Below are 24516 nucleotides of genomic sequence, written 5' to 3' on the forward strand. Positions count from 1 at the left end.
ATGGACCCCAGCCTTCAGGAGCCCTAGAGTCTGATCCACCATCAGCCTGGTCACAACACATGCAACAACATGGTGAAGGCATCATGAAGCGACAAACACATTGTATTGCAATGAATTTGATTTGATTTGATTTGATTTATTGTCACGTGTACATAAGTACAGTGAAAAGTTTTGTTTGTGAGGAGTACAGGCAAATCATAGTAAGCAAGAACATCCAGATCATAGGGTGAAAAAATCTTGGAGACGGAGAGGCATACGGGCTACACCGCACAGGATGTGCACAAGGCAAGATCAACATTAACAAGATCAACAGTATTTGAAGTTAGAGAGTCTATCCATCAGTCTAATAATGGCAGGGAAGAAGCTGTTCTTGAACTTGCTGGTGTATGTATTCAAGCTTCTGTATCTTCTGCCTGATGGAAGACGTTGTAGAAGAGTATGACAGGTGGGATGTGACTTTGATGATGTTAGCAGCCTTTCTGCAGCAACGAAATGTGTAATTGGAGTCCATGGTTGGGGGGTTGGCTTCTGTGATGGTCGGGGCTGTGTGCACAATCTTCTGTAGTTTCCTGCGGCCGTTATACTTTCTGTTGTGCATCTGTAAAGGTTGGCGAGGCTCCTTATGGATGGGCCATATTTCCAAAGCTCCCTGAGGAAGAAAAGGCATTGTTGTGCCTTCTTGACCATTGCATCTACATGAGACATCCAGGACAAGTTGTCGGTTACTGTAACTCCTAGGAACATGACACACTCAGACCCTGTTACATAAATATAGATGGGGATGTGTTATCCTCCTTTCTTTCTGAAGACAATGATCAATTCTTTAGCTTTGCCAACATTGAGAAAGAGATTATCATCGTGCCATGACACCAAGTCCTCTATCTCCATTCTGTATTCTGATTCATCGTTATCTGATATCCATCCTACCACAGTGGTGTCGTCAGGAAGCTGAGGAGCCAGTTGCAGAGAGCAGAGCTAAGACCGAAGTCTCGGAGTTTTGAGATATGTCTGGAGGGGATAATAGTGTTGAAGCTGGAGCTGTAGTCAATGATCAGGAGTCTGACATAGATATCCTTGCTGTCCAGATGTTACAGGGATGAGTGCAGGGCTAGGAAAATAGCATCTGCTGTGGATCTTACACATCTGTAGACAAATTGCAAGGGATCGAAGCAGGCTAGGAGACTGGAGTTGATGTGGGCCATGACCAGCCTACCGAAGCTCTTCATGATTATGGAGGTCAGAGCCACTGGGTGGTTGTCATTAAGGCACATTGCATGTACTTTCTATGGTACTGGGATGATGGTGGTCTTCTTGAAGCAGGTGGGGGACATTGGAATTGTGGAAGGGAGAAGTTGAAGATGTCAGTGAATACCTCCGCCAGTTGATCTACACAGGACCTAAATGCAAGGCCAGAGATCCTGTCTGGGCCAGAATTGGCTGCTGTTCTCTGACCCTCATCCCAATACAGAACTATCTCAACAATTCCATGCATCATTGAATTTCCGTCAACTGACATGCTTAGATGACATACGATTCAACAAGATTCCTCTCATCACATAGTACCTTTGGAAGCTCCATAAATGATGGAGCACCTTTGGGCAGTATTCATCTCAGTTATTAATTATTGCCCTAGCCTCTGCATCACTGAGATGACAATGTTAAATTATCGAGCACCAATGGCATGGTGCAATCCACTTCTGACGAGTGTTTGACATATAAACGTCACTCTGCCAGTGTTTGCAAATGAACTGTAGCTGGAGTTTACAAACTCAGCATTTATGTATTTGCCACTTCAATGTCTTAATGTCCAGAAGACATGAATGCCATGCTTTTTCCCATCAAACTAACACAGACTCCATCCACCCTGGACATTGTCCAAGCCATTTTTCAGTAATACAGTGCATCTTACAGAATAGCAAGCGATGGCAGGGAAGGTTGCGTGTGATGGATACTTCAGCCCTGAATCCTGCCTGGCCACAAGAACACCTCAGGTCTCCATATCCTCTTTTGATTCACATTACTCAGGCAGCGCATTTCCACTCATTCTCCCAAAGTGGGGACCCACCATCTTGAATTTTCCATCCAACAGACCTCCCTATCTTTGAATCACAGCATTGTAAATAATTTTTACCCAGCCTGCCCCATTATGCACCCTTGTGGAGGCAGAGGTACAAGTTTTCATTTGTTTACTTCCCTGTCTACAATACACCAGAAAATGTTTATTTTCCACCATTTACACCATTGATTATAGGGCTTCATCAGTTTCAAAACAAGTAGCAACAAGAAAGCAGGACAATATCTGTAGAATTTTAGGAGCAATGGAAAGATTATTTCAACTCATTGAACAGCATGTGCCTTTAATAACATAAAATGTCCCCCCAGGCCACTTCACAGAAGTGGTTGAAAGAAAATTCAAAACCAAACAAAACAAGGACTTATTGGAAAATATGCAGAAAAAGATTTATACTAGACTTGACATCTTAACTCTGTTTTCCTCTCCACAAATGCTACCAGACTTGCTGAGTTTGTGTCAGAGTTCTAGCATCTTCAATATTTTGCTTTTGAGGAAATATTGGGATGGAAGCTTAGTCAAAAAGCACTGTTTTAAGGCATATTTTGCAATGGTGGGAGAGGTAGACAGATGCAGAAAGACAATTTTAGAGATAAAAGCCAAGCAAGTTGTTGGAATGGACTCTAATGGTGAAACAATGATAAGAAACCTTATTTGGGAGAGTGCAGCTATGTTCAAGAGTTTTAGAACTGGAAGATGTTACAGACTTAGGCAGCAGCAAGAACATGAAGGGATTTGAACAAGAGAATGAGTATTTTAAAGTTAGGGCTCTGCCAGACATTGATTCCATTGCATAGCAGTGACAAGAAAGACGCTGCTGTACATGAACAATTTGCAACCTGCTAAACAAATGCCTGCTCATGAGATAGCTCACTTATTTGATTGAAAGTTCAATCGTTAAACTCAGCCTGTTTCAAATAGTTCAATCTACTTTGTTTTCGAGCCTTTTTGACAAAGCTGCAGAAAAGAATCCCATTATGAATGCTCGGCTAGGCTCCAAACCCACAAATGGATTCTGCTCTCTATTGGGTTGAATGCAGCTGTGAAGTGATTTTTTTGCTTTTTTGGTCGTAGCTTTGCAATTTTTAAAATAATTTTATTTTGTAATGTATTTTTCAGTACCTTTTTAATTATTTGGACAAGATTACGTGGTGTGAAAATGATTGGATAGTTTGTTGATTAACATCTGTATATGACATTCTAAGATGAGTACTTTTTTGAAGAGGACTTTGAATGCTTTTTGACTTATTTTGACAATGCCATCAGTGTTTCAATGATTTAAATCTTGTCTTCTTCCTTTCCAACATGGGCAGAGGCAGAAAATCCAAACTTAAGTGATTGTCTCTATGTAAGTACACACAGCAGGAAGTTTGATACAAGACCAAACAATGTCCATGTTTTGGAAATGCTGATGGATGAATAAATAAGGAATGAAGGAGAACTCGCCTGCACCTATTTCAGTAAGTCTATGGGAATTTTACATCCACCTAAATGAGTTAATGGGCTAGTGATTTAATGTATCATGCAGCAATGAAGCAACCCCATCACATTCCCACTAATGTAGTCACTTGGTTTGCTCCAACCCTTAGCTTTCGAACAGGATTTTCACCACTAAGCCAACGTTTCCACCGAGATTGATAGGAACAATGGAAGTATGAGAGCACAATGCACTATCCTGATTTGGAACTACATTGCCATTCCTTCTCTGTTACTGGTCAAAATAAGACTATAAGAACAGAAGTGAATCATTCGGTCCATTGAGTTTGCTCTGCCATTCAATGAGATCTTGGCTATTCTGAGAATGTTTAACTCCACCCTTTACTCAAAATACTGCAACTCCCTTCTTCACAGGACTTTAGGTCCCACTTCTCATCTTGAAACACCCATACCCATCTCACTTCCCACATCCATACACATCCCATACCCATACCCACACCCATACCCATATTACTTCCTATACCCATTCCCATACTCATACCCATAACCATCCCATACTATTCCCATACCCATATCCATAACCATTCCATACCTATACCATTCCGATACCCATACTCTGACACATAACCATACTCATACCCATCCCACGCCTATACCATACCCATCCCATTCCCATGCCCATAACCACTCCATACCATACCCATCTCATTTCCCATGGACACAGCAGTTCAAAAAGAAAGCTCACCACCTCTTTCTTGAGGCTAATTAAAGATGCACAATTAATTCTGGTCAACAATGCCTACACCCTGTGAATGAGTAAAACACAAAGGAATTTCCACTATGCACTTGTTGTATTAAGATTGTGAGTGTGGTTAAGAGAAAAGATTTATGATTTTACTAAGCCAAAAAAAACTTTGTGCTAATTTTTAATCCTCACTGCCTGTTTAGCAATCTGACTCACTGGGGCAATGGCACCTTCCAGAACCTGTCCAATGTTTGATGCATAGGTTTCAAAAGAGATGATGATCTATAGCATTAAATTATCACCAATGCAGTGCAGATAAAAGTTTATCCCATAATTTCTACTCTTCCAGCATTCAAAAAACGCTTAATTATCCTTCCACCGTTGTCAAGCTTCGGTGTACAACATAATGTTTGCGATTAAAATGGAAATGTTTAAAACATTTTGTAAAAGCTTTTCAATAGAATAAATAATGTATACACCACATTTCATCTTATGGCTTAGCAAAGGTACAGAATCTTCCTAAATTTCTTTGAAAAATCATCAGATTTTCAAGATTGACTTATTGATTGATATTTTAATACGAAGAACAATATAGCACAGGACAGACTCTTCAGCCAGCCAAGCCTGCGCCAACACACTTTGCCCTTCCATACAAAAACTGTCTTCACTCACAGGATCTGTATCCCTCTATTACCTTGTTATTCATATATTCATCCAGATGCTTCTTGAATGCTTCTATTGAGTCGGCTTCCACCATCTCCTCTGGCAGCACGTTCCAGGCACTCATCACCCTTTGTGCGAAAAATCTGCCTTGCTCATCTCTTTTAGACCTCCCCCAATATTCATCCCCTAACCACACACCTTGAACCTGTGTCCCCAAGTGATTGAGCCCACTGCCTCATACTTTCCATTCTATTCATGCCAGAATCTTACAAACCTCTAGTAGGTCACCTCCCAACCTCCTGTATTCCAGTTAAACCAAATCCAGTCTATCTAACCTTCCTTCATAACTACAATCCTCCATACTAGGCAACTTCCTGGTAAACCTTTTCAGTACCCTCTCCTAAGCATCCACAATCTTCTGGTAGTGTGGTGACCAGAACTGTATGTAATATTCCAAACATGGCCTAACTAAAGTTCTATAAAGCTGCAGCATAACCTGCCTACCCTTACACTCAGTACCACTTCTAATAAAGACAAACATGCCATAGGCCTCTTTTACTACTTTATCTACCTGTGCTGCTACCTTCAATGATCTGTGGGCCTGCACACCTGGATTCCTCTGCATTTCAATACTTCTGAGGGCTCTGCTATTCATTGAGTAATTTCCACCTGTACATGGTCTTCCAAAGTGCATCACCTCATGTTTATCTCTATTAAACTCCATCTGTCATTTTTCTGCCCATAGCTCCATCTGTTTCCTGCTGTGCCCTCTGGCAATCCTTCTCACTGTCTGCAACTCCACTAATCTTTGTATCACCCACAAACTTACTAATTAGACCAACCACAGTTTCCTCCAAATGATTTATGTAGATCACGAACAGCAGAGGACCCAGCACTGATCCCTGTGGAATGCCATTAGTCACAACTCTCCATTCCAAAATGCAACCTTCCACTGCTACTTTCTGTCTCCTATGACTAAGCCAGTTCTATATCCATCTTGCCAGCTCACCCCAATGCCATGTGACTTCACTTTTTGTACCAGTCTGCTGTGAGGGACCTTGTCAAAGGCTTTACTGAAGTCCATGTAAACAACATCAATCGCTTTTCCCTCAGCAATCATCTTTGTCACCTCCTTAAAATCTTGATCAAGTCAATGACCTCCTTCCGAGCAAAACCATGCTGTCTATCAGCAGTAAGTCCATTTGCTTCCAAATGTGTATAAATTTTGTCCCAGAGAATCTTTTCCAATAATTTCCTGGCCAACGACGTGAGACTCATAGGGCTCTAATTTCCTGGATTGTCCCTGCTACCATTCTTAAACAATGGGACAACATTGGCTATTCTTCAGTCCTCTGGGACCTCATCTGTGGCCAAAGATAATACAATGCTGTAGCAATTCATTCTCATGCCTCCCTCAATATTCTGGGATAGATCTCATCAGGACCCAGGGACTTATGTATCTTAATAATTTTTATGAAACACAACACCTCTTCCTTTTTAGTAGCAACTTGGCTTAGAAATTCGAACTCCCTTCCCGGAGATCATCCTCCAACAATTCCTTCTCTATGGTGAATACCAATACAAATTATTCATTTAGATCCCTACTCACCTTTTCTGTCTCCACCCATAGTTTCCCTCCTTTGTCCTTGACTGGGCCAACCTTATCCCTGGCTACCCTCTTGCTTTTTATATTTGTATGAAAAGCCTGGAGATTCTCCTTAATCCTGCCTGCTAAAAACTTTTCATGACTCCTTTTAGCCCTTCTAATTCCTTACTTAAGTCCTTTGTTACTTTCCTTATGGACATCAAGAGCTTCATCAGTTCCCGCCCTCTCAGACCTTGCATATGTTTCGTTTTTCTCTTTTGGATCAAGGTCAGGTTTTTTTTTGTCTGTTTTAATAGTTAGAGGTTTACTATCTATTATATGTGCATAAACCTTCTGCTATTAGGTATTAATTCATTCACACAATAATGTTCACTTCTAATTTATTAGAAAGATTTATGTAACAAATACTTTGCGTTGATCAAATGTATATACCAAAATATGCAGAGACATGGTTTCATGTGTGTGGACTGTACTTTAAACCTTGGTACAATACATTGTACATTTAATCTATGAATCATGAATAGAAATTTATTTCAATGCATTCCAGTGTAAAAAAAGACTTATTTGTAACAGAATACATAGTTTGCTTTTATATACACAAATGTAATTGTACAATTAATCCCATTGTTGTTTATTGGAACATGCATGAATTTAAAGTAATAACAGTAAACATCAACTATTCATATTCCAAATAATATTGCTTTTACTTTTACACAAGAAAACCTTATCATTGACTCATTCATTTTGATCTAGTTAATTGTTTTTCAACTGAAGTGAGATAGCTATGTGCTTAAAAAAAATGAAAATTTATCACAACCTCCCTAGAAGGGGTTAAAAAAGGACCCAATTTTCCTTTGTTGCCTGGATGTAACAAGCACAACTTATTTTAAGGTTATGTAACTTAATCCAAAGAATACATGTAAAGAAGGAATTCATAAGTGTGATAAGTATGGTGACATGATTTTATTTTAATGTTTCACTTTATAATGTTGATGGTGTGAATGACTTCAACTTCAAACATTCAGTTTATAATGTCATAGAGATGTACAGCATGGAAACAGACCCTTCATCCAACCTGTCCATGCCGACCAGATATCCCAACCCAATCTAGTCCCACTTGCCACCACCTGGTCCATATCCATCCAAACCCTTCCTATTCATATACCCATCCAAATGCCTCTTAAATGTTGCAATTGTACCATCCTCTGGCAGCTCATTCCATACACGTACCACCCACTGCGTGAAAAAGTTGTCCCTTAGGTCTCTTTTATATCTTTCCCCTCTCATCCTAAACCTATGCCCTCTAGTTCTGGACTCCCCCACCCCAGGGAAAAGACTTTGCCTATTTATCCTATCCATGCCCCTCATAATTTTGTAAACCTCCATAAGATTAGATTAGATTACTTACAATGTGGAAACAGGCCCTTCGGCCCAACAAGTCCACACCGACCCGCCGAAGCGCAACCCACCCATTCCCCTACATTTACCCCTTACCTAACACTACGGGCAATTTAGCATAGCCAATTCACCTGACCCGCACATCTTTGGACTGTGGGAGGAAACCAGAGCACCCGGAGGAAACCCACGCAGACACGGGGAGAACGTGCAAACTCCACACAGTCAGTCGCCTGAGTCGGGAATTGAACCCGGGTCTCAGGCGCTGTGAGGCAGCAGTGCTAACCACTGTGCCACCATGCCACCCACCAAGGTCACCCCTCAGCCTCCAACGCTCCAGGGAAAACAGCCCCAGCCTGTTAGCCTCTCCCTGTAGCTCAGATCCTCCAAACCTGGTAACATCCTTGTAAATCTTTTCTGAACCCTTGGAGACCAGAATTGCATGCATTATTCCAACAGTGGCCTAACCAATATCCTGTACAGCCACAACATGACCTCCCAACTCCAGTACTCAATATTCTGACCAATAAAGGAAAGCATTCCAAACGCCTTCTTCACTATCCTATCTACCTGCAACTCCACTTTCAAGGAGCTATGAACCTGCACTCCAAGGTCTCTATGTTCAGCAACACTCCATTAAGTGTATTATACCATTAAGTGTATAAGTCCTGCTAAGATTTGCTTTCCCAAAATACAGCACCTCGCATTTATCTGAATTAAACTCCATCTGGTCCAGATCCTGGTGCAATCTGAAGTAACTTTCTTCGCTGTCCACTACACCTCCAATTTTGGTGTCATCTGCAAACTTACTAATTGTATCTCTTATGCTCGCATCCAAATCACTTATGTAAATGACAAAAAGTTGAGGGCCCAGCACCGATTCTTGTGGCACTCCAATGGTCACAGGCCTCCAGTCTGAAAAACAACCCTCCACTACCACCCTCTGTCTTCTACCTTTGAGCCAGTTCTGTATCCAAATGACTAGTTCTCACTGTATTCAATGAGATCTAACCTTGCTAACCAGTCTCCCATGGGGAACCTTGTCGAACGCCTCTTTGTTACTTCTTCAAAAAACTCAATCAAGTTAGTGCGTGGGAAATCATGTCTCACAAAGCCATGTTGACTATCCCGAATCAGTCCTTGCCTTTCCAAATACATGTACATCCTGTCCCTCAGGATTCCCTCCAACAACTTGCCCACCACCGACATCAGGCTCACCGGTCTATAGTTCCCTGGCTTGCCTTTACCGTCCTTCCTAAACAGTGGCACCACGTTTGCCAACCTCCAGTCTTCCGGCATCTCACCTGTGACTATCGATGATACAAATATCTCAGGGAGAGGCCCAGCAATCACTTCTCTAGCTTCCCACAGAGTTCTCGGGTACACCTGATCAGGTCCTGGGGATTAATCCACTTTTAACCATTTCAAGACATCCAGCACTTCCTCCTCTGTAATCTGGACATTTTGGAAGATGTCACCATCCATTTCCCAACAGTCTGTATCTTCCATATCCTTTTCCACAGTAAATACTGATGCAAAATATTCATTTAGTATCTCCCCCATTTTCTGTGGCTCCACACAAAGGCGGCCTTGCTGATCTTTGAGGGGCCCTATTCTCTCCCTCGTTCCCCTTTTGTCCTTAATATATTTGTAAAACCCTTTGGATTCTCCTTAATTCTATTTGCCAAAGCTATCTCATGTCCCCGTTTTGCCCTCCTGATTTCCTCCTTAAATATACTCCTACTTCCTTTATACTCTAAGGATTCACTCGATCTATCCTGTCTATACCTGACATACGCTTCCTTCTTTTTCTTAACCAAACCCTCAATTTCTTTAGTCATCCAGCATTCCCTATATCTACCAGCCTTCCCTTTCACTGGAATATACTTTCTCTGGATTCTTGTTATCTCATTTCCGTGGGCTTCCCATTTTCTAGCCGACCCTTTACCTGCGAACATCTGCCTCCAATCAGCTTTCAAAAGTTCTTGCCTAATACCGTCAAAATTGGCCTTTCTCCAACTTAGAACTTCAACTTTTAGATCTGGTCTATCCTTTTCCATCACTATTTTAAAACAAATAGAATTATGGTCGCTGGCCCCAAAGTGCTCCCCCACTGACACCTCAGTCGGCTGCCCTGCCTTATTTCCCAAGAGTAGGTCAAGTTTTGCACCTTCCCTGATAGGTACATCCACATACTGAATCAGAAAATTGTCTTGTACACACTTAAGAAATTCCTCTCCATCTAAACCTTTAACACTATGGCAGTCGCAGTCGATATTTGGAAAGTTAAAATCCCCTACGATAACTACCCCATTATTCTTACAGATAGCTGAGATCTCCTTACAAGTTTGTTTCTCAATTCCCCTCTGATTATTGGGGGGTCTATAATACAATCCCAATAAGGTGATCATCCCTTTCTTATTTCTCAGTTCCAACAAAATAACTTGCCTGGTTGGATTTCCGTGAATATCCTCCCTTAGCACAGCTGTAATGCTATCCCTTATCAAAAATGCCACTTCCCCTCCTCCCTTCCTGTGGCCCTTGTATCCTGGAACATTAAGCTGCAAGTCCTGCCCATCCCTGAGCCATGTTTCCGTAATTGCTATGATATCCCTATCCCATGTTTCTAACCATGCCCTGAGTTCATCTGCCTTCCCTGTTAGGCCCCTTGCATTGAAATAAATGCAGTTTAATTTATTAGTCCTTCTTTGTCCCTGATTGCCCTAAGTGTTTGACTCACTTCTGTTCTCAGCTGTACCCGTCTCAGATCGATCCCTTTCCTCACTATCTCCCTGGGTCCCCCCTCCCCATCTTACTAGTTTAAATCCTCCCAAGCAGTTCTAGCAAATTTCCCTGCCAGTATATTAGTCCCCTTCCAATTTAGGTGCAATTTGTCCTTCTTGCACAGGTCACTTCTACCCCAAAAGAGATTCCAATGATCCAAAAATGTGAATCCTTCTCCCATACACCAGCTCCTCAGCCATGCATTCATCTGTTCTATCCTCCTATTCTTGCCCTCACTAGCTCGTATCACTGGGTGTAATCTAAATATGGCTACCCTGGAGGACCTCCTTTTTAAATTTCTGCCTAATTCTGTAATCTACCTTCAGGATCTCAACCTTTTCCCTTCCAATGTTGTTGGTTCCAATATGGACAATGACCTCTTGCTGGCCCCTCTCCCCCATGAGAACATTCTGCACCCTCTCTGAGACATCCTTGATCCTGGCACCAGGGAAACAACACACCATTTTGCTTTTTCTCTGCTGGCCACAGAAATGTCTGTCTGTACCTCTGACTACAGAATCCCCAACACAATTGATCTCTTGGAAGCCGACATGCCCTCATTGCATTAGAGCCAGTTTCAATACCAGAAACTTGGCTGTTCGTGCTAGGTTCCCCTGAGAATCCATCACCCCCTACATTTTCCAAAACAGCATACCTGTTTGAAATGGGTATATCCACAAAAGACTCCTGCCCTAAGTGCCGACCTCTCTCACCCTTCCTGGAGTTAACCCATCTATGTGAGTGTATCTGAGAATTCCCCCCTTCTTATAACTGACACCCATCACATACTGTTGCTGTTGCAAATTCCTCATCGCTTCTATCTGTCTCTCCAACCGATCACTCGATCTCATAAGATTCGCATCCAACAGCATTTATGGCAGATATAATCTGCAGTAACCCTTAAACTCTCTTTAAATTCCCACATCTGACAAGAAGTCCATATCACTGCAAAGGCCATTTTTGCTCCTTCACAATCTACAGACCAAGAAAATAACACCATCTTATTCCTCGACAAAACACTGCCCCAGGTTAAATTATTAGCTATGGCTTATATTTTAAGTTTAAATCAAGAGACTTACCTCCAAAAACATATAATCAAGAAAGAATCCACTATACCAACTACTGCAGTCTTTCTCTTGGATAGACTTAAAATGACAATTAACTTATCTGATTCTGTGTTGTGAACTTCATCCAACAGTTCCTCCAAGATTAGTTGTGCATTGCAGAGTTTGTTAATTTTCCCAGATGCACTCCGATGTCCAGCAATATTCCTGCTCCTGCTCCTGCCCCTGCCCCTGCCCCTGCCCCTGCCCCTGCCCCTGCCCCTGCCCCTGCCCCTGCCCCTGCCCCTGCCTCCTCACCATGTGCTTCCTTTGTCTGCTCTTCTCCCTTTTAAACTGCTGTTGTTTTGACATTTTTTTTCAAAACAATGCAACAGCATATAAAACAGAATTTGAGAAAATCATCTCCAATACCTAAAATACCTCAAAAAAAGGAGCAGCTCTTACAGCTAGAAATTTTTCCCATCCTCCATCTTGGATTACCCAGAATCCATTTCTTCATTCTTTTTGGATAAATGGATAGCCTCAAGTGTTCAGTTGAAACCATAACTTAAGGCGGCACGGTGGCACAGTGGTTAGCACTGCTGCCTCACAGCGCCAGGGACCTGGGTTCAATTCCCGCCTCAGGTGACTGACTGTGTGGAGTTTGCACATTCTCCCCGTGTCTGCGTGGGTTTACTCCGGGTGCTCCGGTTTCCTCCCACAGTCCAAAGATGTGCGGGTCAGGTGAATTGGCCATGCTAAATTGCACCTAGTGTTAGGTAAGGGGTATATGTAGGGGTATGGGTGGGTTGCGCTTCGGCGGGTCGGTGTGGACTTGTTGGGCCGAAGGGCCTGTTTCCACACTGTAAGTAATCTAAAAACTACATTAGAATTAATTGCCGAATTACAACTAAACAAGTACAAAGGAAATGAATTGTCTTCAATTGCTTTGAACAGTTTTCTAAGTCGCAATTTTAAATTCAGGAGACAAACAGTAGGAATGTGACTTTCAGGTTTCACAATGAGATAGAATGTGTCTTAGTTTCATGCTGTATTATCAACTGAAATTGATGAGATAAAAACACTTCAATGTTTGAGAATAACACATTATGAGCAAAGAGAGAGTTGGATAGAAAAGTGAGTGATATTCCTGGAAAACTTTAGCAACACAAAAAAAAATTAAGAATAATCAGTTTGCTGTATTGGTATGACTGACAGGGCCAACGATCTGCCACAGTGATGGTCAAATAATTTGTTGTTCCCTCTGTCCTTATCTCACCCTGACGGTTCCACTGATGCCCTGAACAATGCTCCGAAGACAATGCTCATTGGAGGCAAATCCTCATTAATCATTTCAGTTTGACAGGAGTAAGAGCATGTACATCTGTAAAACGAACTCATGATGGGTTCTTTTGGAGGTTATGCAGTTTAGGGAAGGATGGAAAGCCACATTTATAGAGGAGGAGATAAGTTGGCTGAACACATAAAACTCTTTATTTGTTAACTATTTTCAAATGTCAACTTTTTCATGGTTGCAGTAACTACTTGCGTTTTTAAAAATTGCCATCAGCTTTTTTCAACCTGCACCATTACAAGAAACATAGGAACAACCGTAAGCCAGTCAAGCTTCTTGAGTCCATTCTGAAATGAGTCAGATAGGGGTCATTTAACTTTTTAACTTGCATTTATTTCATTGTAACACTGTCGAACAAAAATCTATCAATTTTAGTTTTGAGGTTTTCAAAGGACCAAATCTCAATTGTAATTTAGAAGAGGTTTTTTTGTTTGGAGGATACTGGAGTCACTGGCAGAAGAGACAGTAATTTTCCGCTCCTCTTGGAGCTGCCTCCTCGAATCTCTGCAATTCATGGTGTGTCTGCACACCCACAGTATTGTAAATTGTTTCAGGATTTTGAAATTCCTTAAATTTCAAAATTTTCTGACACTTTTCATCACATTAATGAGGATTGGATGTGGGCCAGTGAAGTGCCATAAGGATCGGTGTTGGGTCCTCTACTTTTTATCATTTATATAAATGGTTTGGATGTGAGCATAAGAGATATATTTAGCAAGTTTGCAGATGACACCAAAATTGGAGGTGTAATGGACAGCGAAGAAGGTTACCTCAGATTACAACAGGATCTTGACCAGATGGGCCAATGGGCTGGGAAGTGGCAGTTGGAGTTTAATTCAGATAAATGTGAGGTGCTGCATTTTGGGAAAACAAATCTTCGCAGGACTTATACACTTAATGGCAAGGTCCTAGGGAGTGTTGCTGAACAAAGAGACCTTGGAGTGTAGGTTCATAGTTCCTTGAAAGTGGAGTCGCAGGTAGATAGGATAGTGAAGAAGGCGTTTGGTATGCTTTCCTTTATTGGTCAGAGTATTGAGTACAGGAGTTGGGAGGTCATGTTGCAGCTGTACAGGACATTGGTTAGGCCACTGTTGGAATATTGTGTGCAATTCTGGTCACCTTCCTATCAGAAAGATGTTGTGAAACTTAAAAGGATGTTGCCAGGGTTGGAGGATTTGAACTATAGGGAGATGCTGAACAGATGGGGTTATTTTCCCTGGAGCGTAGGAGGCTGAGGGGTGATCGTTATAGAGGTTTACAAAATTATGAGGGGCATGGATAGGATAAATAGACAGTCTTTTACCTGGGGTCCAGAACTAGAGGGCATAGATTTAGGGTGAGCGGGGAAACATATAAAGGAGACCTAAGATTAGATTAGACTTACAGTGTGGAAACAGGCCCTTCGGCCCAACAAGTCCACACCGACCCGCCGAAGCGAAACCCACCCATACCCCTACATTTACCCCTTACCTAACACTACAGGCAATTTAGCTTGGCCAATTCACCTGACCCGCACATCTTTGGACTGTGGGAGGAAACCGGAGCACCCGGAGGAAACCCACGCAGACACGGGGAGAACGTGCAAACTCCACACAGTCAGTCGCCTGAGTCGGGAATTGAACCCAGGTCTACAGGCGCTGTGAGGCAGCAGTGCTAACCACTGTGCCACCGTGCCGCCCACAATTGGCAAAAGAATCAAGGATATTAAAACTCAGAAATATTTCCTGAAATATGGAGACTCCTCATAGCACTCCAGCTGTGGTCTAAACTAGCTCCTGTACAATTGACATAAGATGTCACTAACACTGTACTTAAATTCTCTGGCAATCAAGGCTAACATTCTATTAGCATTCTTGATAACTTGCTGCACCTGCATATCATCCTTAAGTGCAACGTTTTCACATGGAAGGTGGTATGTGTATGAAATGAGCTGCCAGAGGAAGTGGTGGAGGTGGGTACAATTGCAACATTTAAGAGGCATTTGGATGGGTATATGAATAGGAAAGGTTTGGAGGGATACGGGGCAGGTGGTGGCAGGTGGGACTAGATTGGGTTGGGATATCTGGTCAGCATGGATGGGTTGGACCAAAGTTTTGTGTCCATCAGTACTTTCCTGCCTCACCCTCTTTGTCAACCCCAGTGGGTTTGATTTTTCTCACATTCCCAGGCAACTTTTATATTTAACTCTTCCCCTCCCTACTTTACTCCCTGAGCCCAAAATACACAGTTCAGTTAATGACAAACAGTCATGCGCTGTCTCCCCGCATCTGAGACAGCATAGCGGTGACCATCAACGATAACCACAATCACATAGTCACTGGACTGGTTGCACTGAACCTGCAGGGTTGACTGTAGCCCACTCTAGAGATGGCAAGAACACTGACCATTGACGCTGACTGCCCCAAGGGGCTGAACGTCCATGTCGAAGCCCTTGGATTGATATTGGATGATGCCCTTGACTGACTGTAGCAGGATCCCCCTGACTGAAGACAGTTTCCCTGGACTCAAATAAGAATATCTTCCCTTTGACTTTGAGACATGGTCAACTGAGAGAAAGTGAGGACGGCCACTGCTGAAGGTTGGAGTCAAATAGAGTAGCACTGGAAAAGTACAGCAGGTCAAGCAGCATCCAAGCAGCAGGAGAGTCGACGTTCAGGCATAAGCACTTCATCGGGAAATGGTCAACTGGTTAAATCATACGCAGTGTGTTTGGTGCATAAGCTGCTGGCAGATGCTGCTAGAGTGCTATTGATGTACCACTGTGCCCTATAGAAAAAGGGCTGCCTTCTTGTTGCTGGCTTTAAGAATTCTGCTAAAAGGCAAGGCCAGATAGAATACTGTAAGACTGTAAGTTCAAAATGATTTGCTAATGAACTAAAAGACTAGGCAAAGCAGAGATGCTCTGACTATCCAAGTAGATACATAGTGGGCATTAAGAGAACTAGGTTTCCATGTTGATATCTCACTTAAGGATGATATGCAGGTGCAGCAAGTTATCAAGAATGCTAATAGAATGTTAGCCTTGATTGCCAGAGAATTTAAGTACAGTGTTAGTGACATCTTATGTCAATTGTACAGGAGCTAGTTTAGACCACAGCTGGAGTGCTATGAGGAGTCTCCATATTTCAGGAAAGCTACTGCTGTCAAAGAGAGTATAATTCTTAACTCATTTACAGGATGTCAGTGTCACCGGCTAGATCAGCATTTATTGCCCATCTAGTTGCCCTTGTGAAGGTGGTAGGGAAGTGTCTTTTTGAACCACTGCAGTCCACGTGCTGTAGGTAGATCCACAATGCCACTAGAGCAGGAGTTCCAGGATTTTGACCCAACAACACTGAAGGAACAGCTTTATATTTCCAACTCAAGATTGGAAGTGGTTTGGAGGGGAACCTACATTGAAAATATAGAAAATAGGAGCAGGGGTAGGCAATTCGGCCCTTCGAGCCTGCTCCACCATTCAACATGATCATGGTCAATCATTCAACTCAGTACTCTGTTCCCATTTTCTCAAAACATCCTTTGATCACATTAGCCCAAGAATGATTTCTAACTCATTCTTGAAAACATACAAGGTTTTGCCCTCAACAATTTCCTGTGGCAGAGAATCCCACAGGCCCAGCACTCTTTCAGTGAGAAGATTTATCCTCATCTCAGGCAAGAATAACCTAGTTCATATCTTTACACTGTGACCCATATAAAATAAATATAGGCCAGTTCAGTTTCTCTTCATGCTCCAGTTCTGCCATACCAGGAATCAGTCTGGTAAACCTTTCTCAGACAAGCAGGCCCAAACTGCACACTATACTCTCGGTGTGGCCTCACCAAGACACTGTACCTGAATCTCTTGCTATGAAGGTGAACATGCTATTTGCCTTCTTCACTGCCTGCGGCACACTTACTTTCAGAGGCTGATGGACAAGGACATCCAGGACTCATTACACCTCCGCTCTTTTCCGATCTATCACCATTCAATAATAATTTGACTTCCTGTTTTTGTTATTAAAGTGAATAACCTCAGATGTATGCATTTGCCCCCTCACTCCACTTGTCCAAACCACACTGAAGCATTTCTGTATCCTCCTCATCGGTCCAACCTCCCACCCGGCTTTCTGCCACCTGCAAAATTGGAGATATTGAGTTTAGTTCCCTCGACTAAATCATTGATATATAGCTGGGCTCCAAGCATAGATTCCTAAAGGTACCCCACTGGTCTGTAGTAACTATTTGGAAAAAGACCACTTCAATTTTACACTTTGGTTTGTGAATGCCAAACAGTTTTCCAATAATGCCAATACATTATCCCGATCCCATGTGCTTTAGTTTTACACTTATATGGGACCATATCAAAAACTTATTTATTTGACTGAAGAAATTAGGCTAGCTTATTTCTTTGTATACTACCTTTATTATCTATATTGGCAATACAGCATTCTTTTAAAAATTCAAACTCTGTCATAACCAATATTGAAGTGATCCAAAGAGTCAGTTCAGCCCCCCCAATCAGCGTGTAATAATATGTATGTAGACCTCGGAGTATTGTGACTTTAAGGGACACACAAAAACAGGTTTTGTGGTAAGTTTCAGTCAATAGAAATGCTAACAATTAGCTTGTACAACAACTTAGATGTAAATGCTATGAAACAGTTACTTTTTCAAGCATGTGAACAAAAAAAAGTGAGTTCCAAGAACAAAGTATGCATTTATGTTATTAACAAGGTCAAAAGTTAAACGACACCAGGTTATAATCAAACAGATTTATTTGAAATTGCAAACTTTCAAAGCTTAGTTCATTCCTCAGGTATGGTATCCCAGAATAGAAGAAACAAGTCATGTGATCTTAATTAGTCCTTTACGAAGGTAAGCAGTGCAGGTTTAAATGGGCTCTCTGTCCTGGAGTTTTGAAGATAAATAGAATGTGGAAGTTTCTATATTTTCATATAAAGTTGTGGCTCAACCTCTCTAGAGAAGCACAATCAACAGGAGAAACCAAATGAGCCCTTCTTCTCACAACTGAAAGTGATTGCTGTTCATGGAAACATGAGATCTTAGATTGAACTGTCCTGGCCTGTACTTGGAATAATAGTTGAGCTCACTCAAGCCAATTTTTGGTCATGTGACCACACAATCAATACTTCTATTATGCACACAAATGATTCAATGGTGTAAGCCATTGATACAGTAAGGGGAAAGAATGGTGGCCATTCACACTTCTCATGATGAAATGATTTCTTTACACCCTTCTTTGTTATACTTCAAGTTTGCAGGCATTCAGTGTGGGATGACCATTGCATTTTAACATCTATAAGAATCCAAACCAATATTAAATGTAATTTTCTTAAGCAACATCATACCTTGAATGTGTCTTCAAGGGAGGATCCTCCACAAGACAGTTTACATTCTAATTTACATAGGTTCATCGCCATCTGGACTGAAATCATAAGTCATCAAGCCCCCTGGACTCCATTTGGGTCAAGGTAAATTGTTTAAATTCCATGCTGTTCATTTTGCAAAGAAAAAAATAAAAATTGTCCATCATCTTGATACATTTATGGTCATTTCACCAAACACGACAGACGATTTGCTCTTCTATTTTCCCCACTGACTGAAACTGGATAATTGATTACCTCCTGACAAGTGAATTTCTTGGAATGAAACCAAACTAGTTTTGAAAGTGCAAAATTATTTCTTTCCATTTGGTATTTCAACTTTCTGTCTTAGTAGCCAAAGGCCTGAAGTTCACAGTCAAGTGATCATGCTTGGAGGAGAGATGATGCCTGTCAATGGACTTCCTTAAATACTAGATGATTCAACATTAGATAGCTTTTCTGAAATCATTTTTTTCTAGTGATGTTATAAACAGCATTTGTTATGAAGAAGCATACTGACTAAAACTAAATGCTTCTTAGAATTTTTTTTTGTGAAATTACCAATGTTTGTACCCTGCAGATACTTCCCACATTTTCTGTAATTTTTCTGTTCAACAAAGATGTGCAACGAAACAAAGTGCTATAAAATAAAAAAGAATGAATGTCAAAAAATTACAGTGCATAGAGCTTTTTCAAATAAGATAAAGAAGAAAACAAAGATCTTGCATTAATATAATGCCTTGCATAACATTAGGCCATTCACAAATGAATTACAACCAATAGGCTGTTTTAAAGGATACTAAATATGTTATAATGTCATAATGCCATATCTTTCTTATATTTAGATGTGCAACATTTCTAACTCACAAAAGCGCATGTATCATAAATATGAACTGTGTTACTAAAACTGCTTCACTGATGCAAATGCGAAGAGTAACTTGGGTGTGAGGATGTACTATCACACTAGTCTGGCTTCACACCCACTGCAACATAACTGGGTACTTGACACAACAGATGGTGCATAACATAAGGAAAAGTAGAAAAGAAACATAAGGAAGTTTATCATTAAAAAAAAAGCAGGAAAGCCCAATAAAATCATATGCTTGGGGCAAATATAAAGAAAATGTCACAATCTGGGATTTTGTTCAGTTTGATTCAGTAATTGTAATGTTGAACAGTTTGTTTATTGTTTGAGATAATCTATCCTGGTATTGACTGGAGAAATTAAGTTTATTCACAAGAAAAAGTACCAGTCCTGCAACATGATCATGAAGGTGGATACTCGTGAGTAACAATGAGTAGGCCATGAAATGAATATTAGGAACAGAAAAAAGCTGAAAAGAGTCAAAAGCAACCGTTATATTTGTTAAATAATCACCGATTAAAATAATGGGAGAAATTGAAAATGTAAAACCATTGCACCTCTAATAACTACCGTAAAATGCAATAATAGTTTTTCATCTCATATCAGATAGAGTTTAACTTCCATCGAAAGCTGGGTCTATTACAGCAATAGGTAGCAATATTATTAACCGCACACTGAGCAGAATGTCACCAGTAGGTGCAGTTTGAAATGAATATCCACAGAATTGTATTACTAGGAATTCTGAGTACCTACCCACTGGTGAACTCTTTAGAAGTAATGATTCTGATTTTCAAAGGTGAAAGATTGTCCGTCCTACAGTGTCTAAGTACAGAAGAACTACATCCTGACAAAAGACTATTTGAAGTTCCAACTGAAAGTGGTCACAAGGGCTACTTCATACAGATAATAAATGTTCATGACCAGTTCACAATTTTCACATGGTTTGCCTTCCTCCGTTCACTTATGTTAGCAGACGTCGAGCTGAGTCAGTACCTGTACATTCAATTGGAATCCAGGTTATGATTCTGATATCTTTTTTGTCTTATCATAAGTGCACCAACAGTCCAAAAATAAAATCGACATATTATTTCTGATTGCAAATACCTTGTAAATTTATTAATATTTATCACTGGTACCATGTAAAATCGTTTTGTGAAACCGTTTGAATTTAGTATGGTACAATTAAAGCTGGAGATTAAAGTAGATTCTTTCTGTTGATGGATATATTTCAGAGATAACTTGGTATATTTTGTTCCATTCCCTTATGATGAATTAAAGGTCCAAATTTACCTTCTCACTGGCAAATCACAAAAATGAATTAACCTAAGGAAATGTAGCAAAATGTTCTTTCTGTCAGTCTTTGCAGACTTTTCTTAAAAATCAAGCAATACCTGGATTAGCCTTGGGAAAGACAATAGTTTGTTTCAATTACCCACCTCACTGGGAGGAGGAATGTGCAGCTTCTGGATGGAATAAAATCAAGGCATGGAAATGCAAGACATCTTTGAACGCACCATTTGCAAATAGTTCAAGCAACTGTCAATGAATTCTTGCTAAAGTTGCAGAAATTAAAACACAATCACTTTTCTGTGGGAATATAAAAATGTATAAAAATTGTAGGAAGTGTATTATCAGCTTTAGGCATCAGCCATCAGTCAGAATCCATCCAAATCAGGTGGATGCTAAAAATCCCATAGCACTGCCAGAAGAACCATAAATTTACCACGTAACTTGGTGAATGCACCTCACTGAGCCAATATTATCCATAAGAAATGAGCTGATGATTCATTGTGGTGCTTTTTTTTGACATCCGATTATACAAAATGGCTGCACTTTCTGGTAATTCAGAACATGGACTTTAAGGCATCCCTAGAGGATCTAATAATATTTATTTACATGGTAAATCCCAGTTTATTGGTCAGAACAACCTTGACCCAATGCAGACTTGAACCGTACTATCATCACAAAATAAACAAAGGACAGAAAAAATTGGACTGACAACAGGAATTGACCTTGTCTTATATTTCTAAAAATAAACATAAATCTCATAAAATAAGCTTCAATCTTGCAACTGATGAATTTCTCTGTATTAATTGACCCGTTATTTTGTTGCTATCCATAAATGGCTCTGAGGTGTTATTACTTCCTGATATTCATTAATTCCCTTCCATAATATTTTATTGATTATTTATTAAACATCCTGACTATCTGTATATTTTACTTTTTCAAGCACAAATGCAATGCAGCTAATGGGCACTACGTGTGATAGAGTGTTTTAAAAGTATGATCATTTAGGCCATCAAGGATACTGTTACAAATTTGGCACCCGTAAGACAACAAAGGTAACAGAAGGAATGATTGTCAGAAAGGAGCCTAATGTTGTGAAGTCAGTAAATATAACACAATATTTCTGGCACAGCAATTAGAATATCTGCAGGTACCAATACTGGCGCTGTGAACTGAACACACAATAGAATACTAATAGGTATGTCGACATCACAGGGCGATCCATGGGTCCACATTTTGCATGTGTAACGATGGTGAAACTGTTAGTGTTCACAATTGCAACTATGAAATGGTCATGTGCCCAAATATGTGCAGTTAAGTGCTGAAATCCAGAAGATGTTCCTAACCAGAAAGTGTTCCTTCACAGAGTGCATTGTTGAAGCCCCCACAGATGATATTCTTCTGATACCACTTGAACAAACACAGTTTTGTTATTTGTCTCATTGTAAAACTCTTGACAAAGTTGCCATTGTTAAATGAATGTGCCAACATTTTGACAACAAAATTTAGAATTGTTGCTGAACAATCTCTGAAAAACTAATTTGTGAAATATAAATTTTCTTCCTTATTGTAAAAATGACAGAAACTTCGAATAGAATAAAAAAAGTTTGTTCATGATATTTTTGATTTCAGCCTACTACAATCATACATTCAATTTTCTTTATTTTTCCATCTGTATAATTATTGTCCCATTTTTCCAAAGAGTGACAATTACATGCAGATTGCAAATCCCAAAGCCTGACTAGAACAAAGAAGAGAACAAAGAACAAAGAAAATTTACAGCCCACGAACAGGCCGTTCGGCCCGCCAAGCCTGAGCCGATTCAAACGTACTGTCTAAATCTGTCGGTCAATTCCTAAGCATCTGTATCCCTCTCCTCCCCACCTACTTATGCATCTGTCGAGACGCAATTAAAATGAATCTACCGTGCCTACCTCTACCACCTCTGCTGGCAACAAGTTCCAAATGCCCACGACCCTCTGTCTGAAGTACTTGCCGTGTCTATCCTCCTTAAACTTTCTATCTCTCACCTTGAAAGCATGACCTCTTGTTATTGAATCCTTTACCCTGGGAAAAATCTTGTCTCTATCTACCCTGTCTATACCCTTCATAGTTTTGTAAACCTCAATCAGATCCCCCCTCAATCTGATTTTTTTTTGTGAAAATAAACCTAACCTACTCAACCCCTCATTATAGCTAGCACCTTCCATACCAGACAACATCCTCATAAACTTTCACTGTGTCCACATCCTTTTGGTAACGTGACGACCAGAACTGTACACAGTATTCCAAATGCAGCCGAACCAATGTCTTGTACAATTTTAACATGACTTGCCAGCTCTTATACTCAATACCCCATCCAATGAAGGCAAACATACTATATGCCTTCTTGACAACTCTATCCACCTGTGCAGCAACCTTCAGAGTACAATGGACCTGCACTCCCAGACCTCTCTGCCCATCAACTTTTCCCAAGGCTCTTCCTTTCATTATATAATTTGCTTTAGAATTAGTCTTGCCTAAATGCATCACCTCACATTTGTCTGGATTGAAAGCCATCTGCCATTTTTCCGCCCAACTCTCCAGTCTATCTGTATCTTCCTGTATTCTCTGACATTCCCTTATGCTTTCTGCTACTCCACCAATCTTTGTGTCATCTGCAAACTTGCTGATCATACTAAAAGTGCCCTCTTCCAGATCATTTATCTATATTACAAACAACAGTGGCCCCAACACTGACCCCTGTGGAACACCACTGGTCACCTTTCTCCATGTCGAGAAACTCCATTCAACCACTACTCTCTGTCTCCTGTTGCTCAACCAGTTCTTTACCCTCCTAGCTGGAACACCCTGCGGCACGGTGGCACAGTGGTTAGCACTGCTGCCTCACAGCACCAGAGACCCGGGTTCAATTCCCGACTCAGGCGACTGACTGTGTGGAGTTTGCACATTCTCCCCGTGTCTGCGTGGGTTTCCTCCGGGTGCTCCGGTTTCCTCCCACAGTCCAAAGATGTGCGGGTCAGGTGAATTGGCCATGCTAAATTGCCCGTAGTGTTAGGTAAGGGGTAAATGTAAGGGTATGGGTGGGTTGCGCTTCGGCGGGTCGGTGTGGACTTGTTGGGCCGAAGGGCCTGTTTCCACACTGTAAGTAATCTAATCTAATCTAATCTAAACCATGGAATTTCACTTTCTCCATTAGTCTACCATGGGGAAACTTATCAAATGCCTTACTGAAGTCCATGTATATGACATGAACATCCCTTCCTTCATCTATCAACTTGGTCACTTCCACAAAGAACTCTATTAAGTTGGTAAGGCACGATCTCCCCCATATAAAACCATGTTGCCTATCACTGATAAGCTCATTCTTTTCTAAATACAAATAGATCCTATCTCTCAGTACCATCTCCAGCAATTTGCCCACCACCGACATCAGGCTCACTGGTCTGTAGTTACCTGGAATATCCCTACTACCCTCATTGTACAGGGGGACAACATGAGCAACCTCCAGTCCTCCATCACCTCATCTGTATTTAAGGATGCCACAAAGATATCTGTCAGGGCCCCAGCTATTTCCTCTCTCACCTCCCTCAGCAACCTGGGATAAATCCCACACAGTCCTGGGGATCTGTCCACCTTAGTAACCTCTAGCATACCCAACACATCTTCCCTACTTATGCCAACATGATCCAGACTAATCAAACTTCTATCTCTAATCTCAAGATTTATCATGTTCCTCTCCTCAGTGAACACTGTTGCAAAGTAATCATTCAGAATCTCACCCATTCGCTCAGGTTCGGCACACAGCCTTCCCTCATTATCTTTTAGACAAGTATGGAAACCATATGTTCAGGAAACATCTCATGGCATTTGTTGGCCCCAGTAGAGTAAGATGCTCCA

The sequence above is a fragment of the Hemiscyllium ocellatum genome, chromosome 3 (genome assembly GCF_020745735.1).
Source record: "Hemiscyllium ocellatum isolate sHemOce1 chromosome 3, sHemOce1.pat.X.cur, whole genome shotgun sequence".
Lineage (NCBI taxonomy): Eukaryota > Metazoa > Chordata > Chondrichthyes > Orectolobiformes > Hemiscylliidae > Hemiscyllium > Hemiscyllium ocellatum.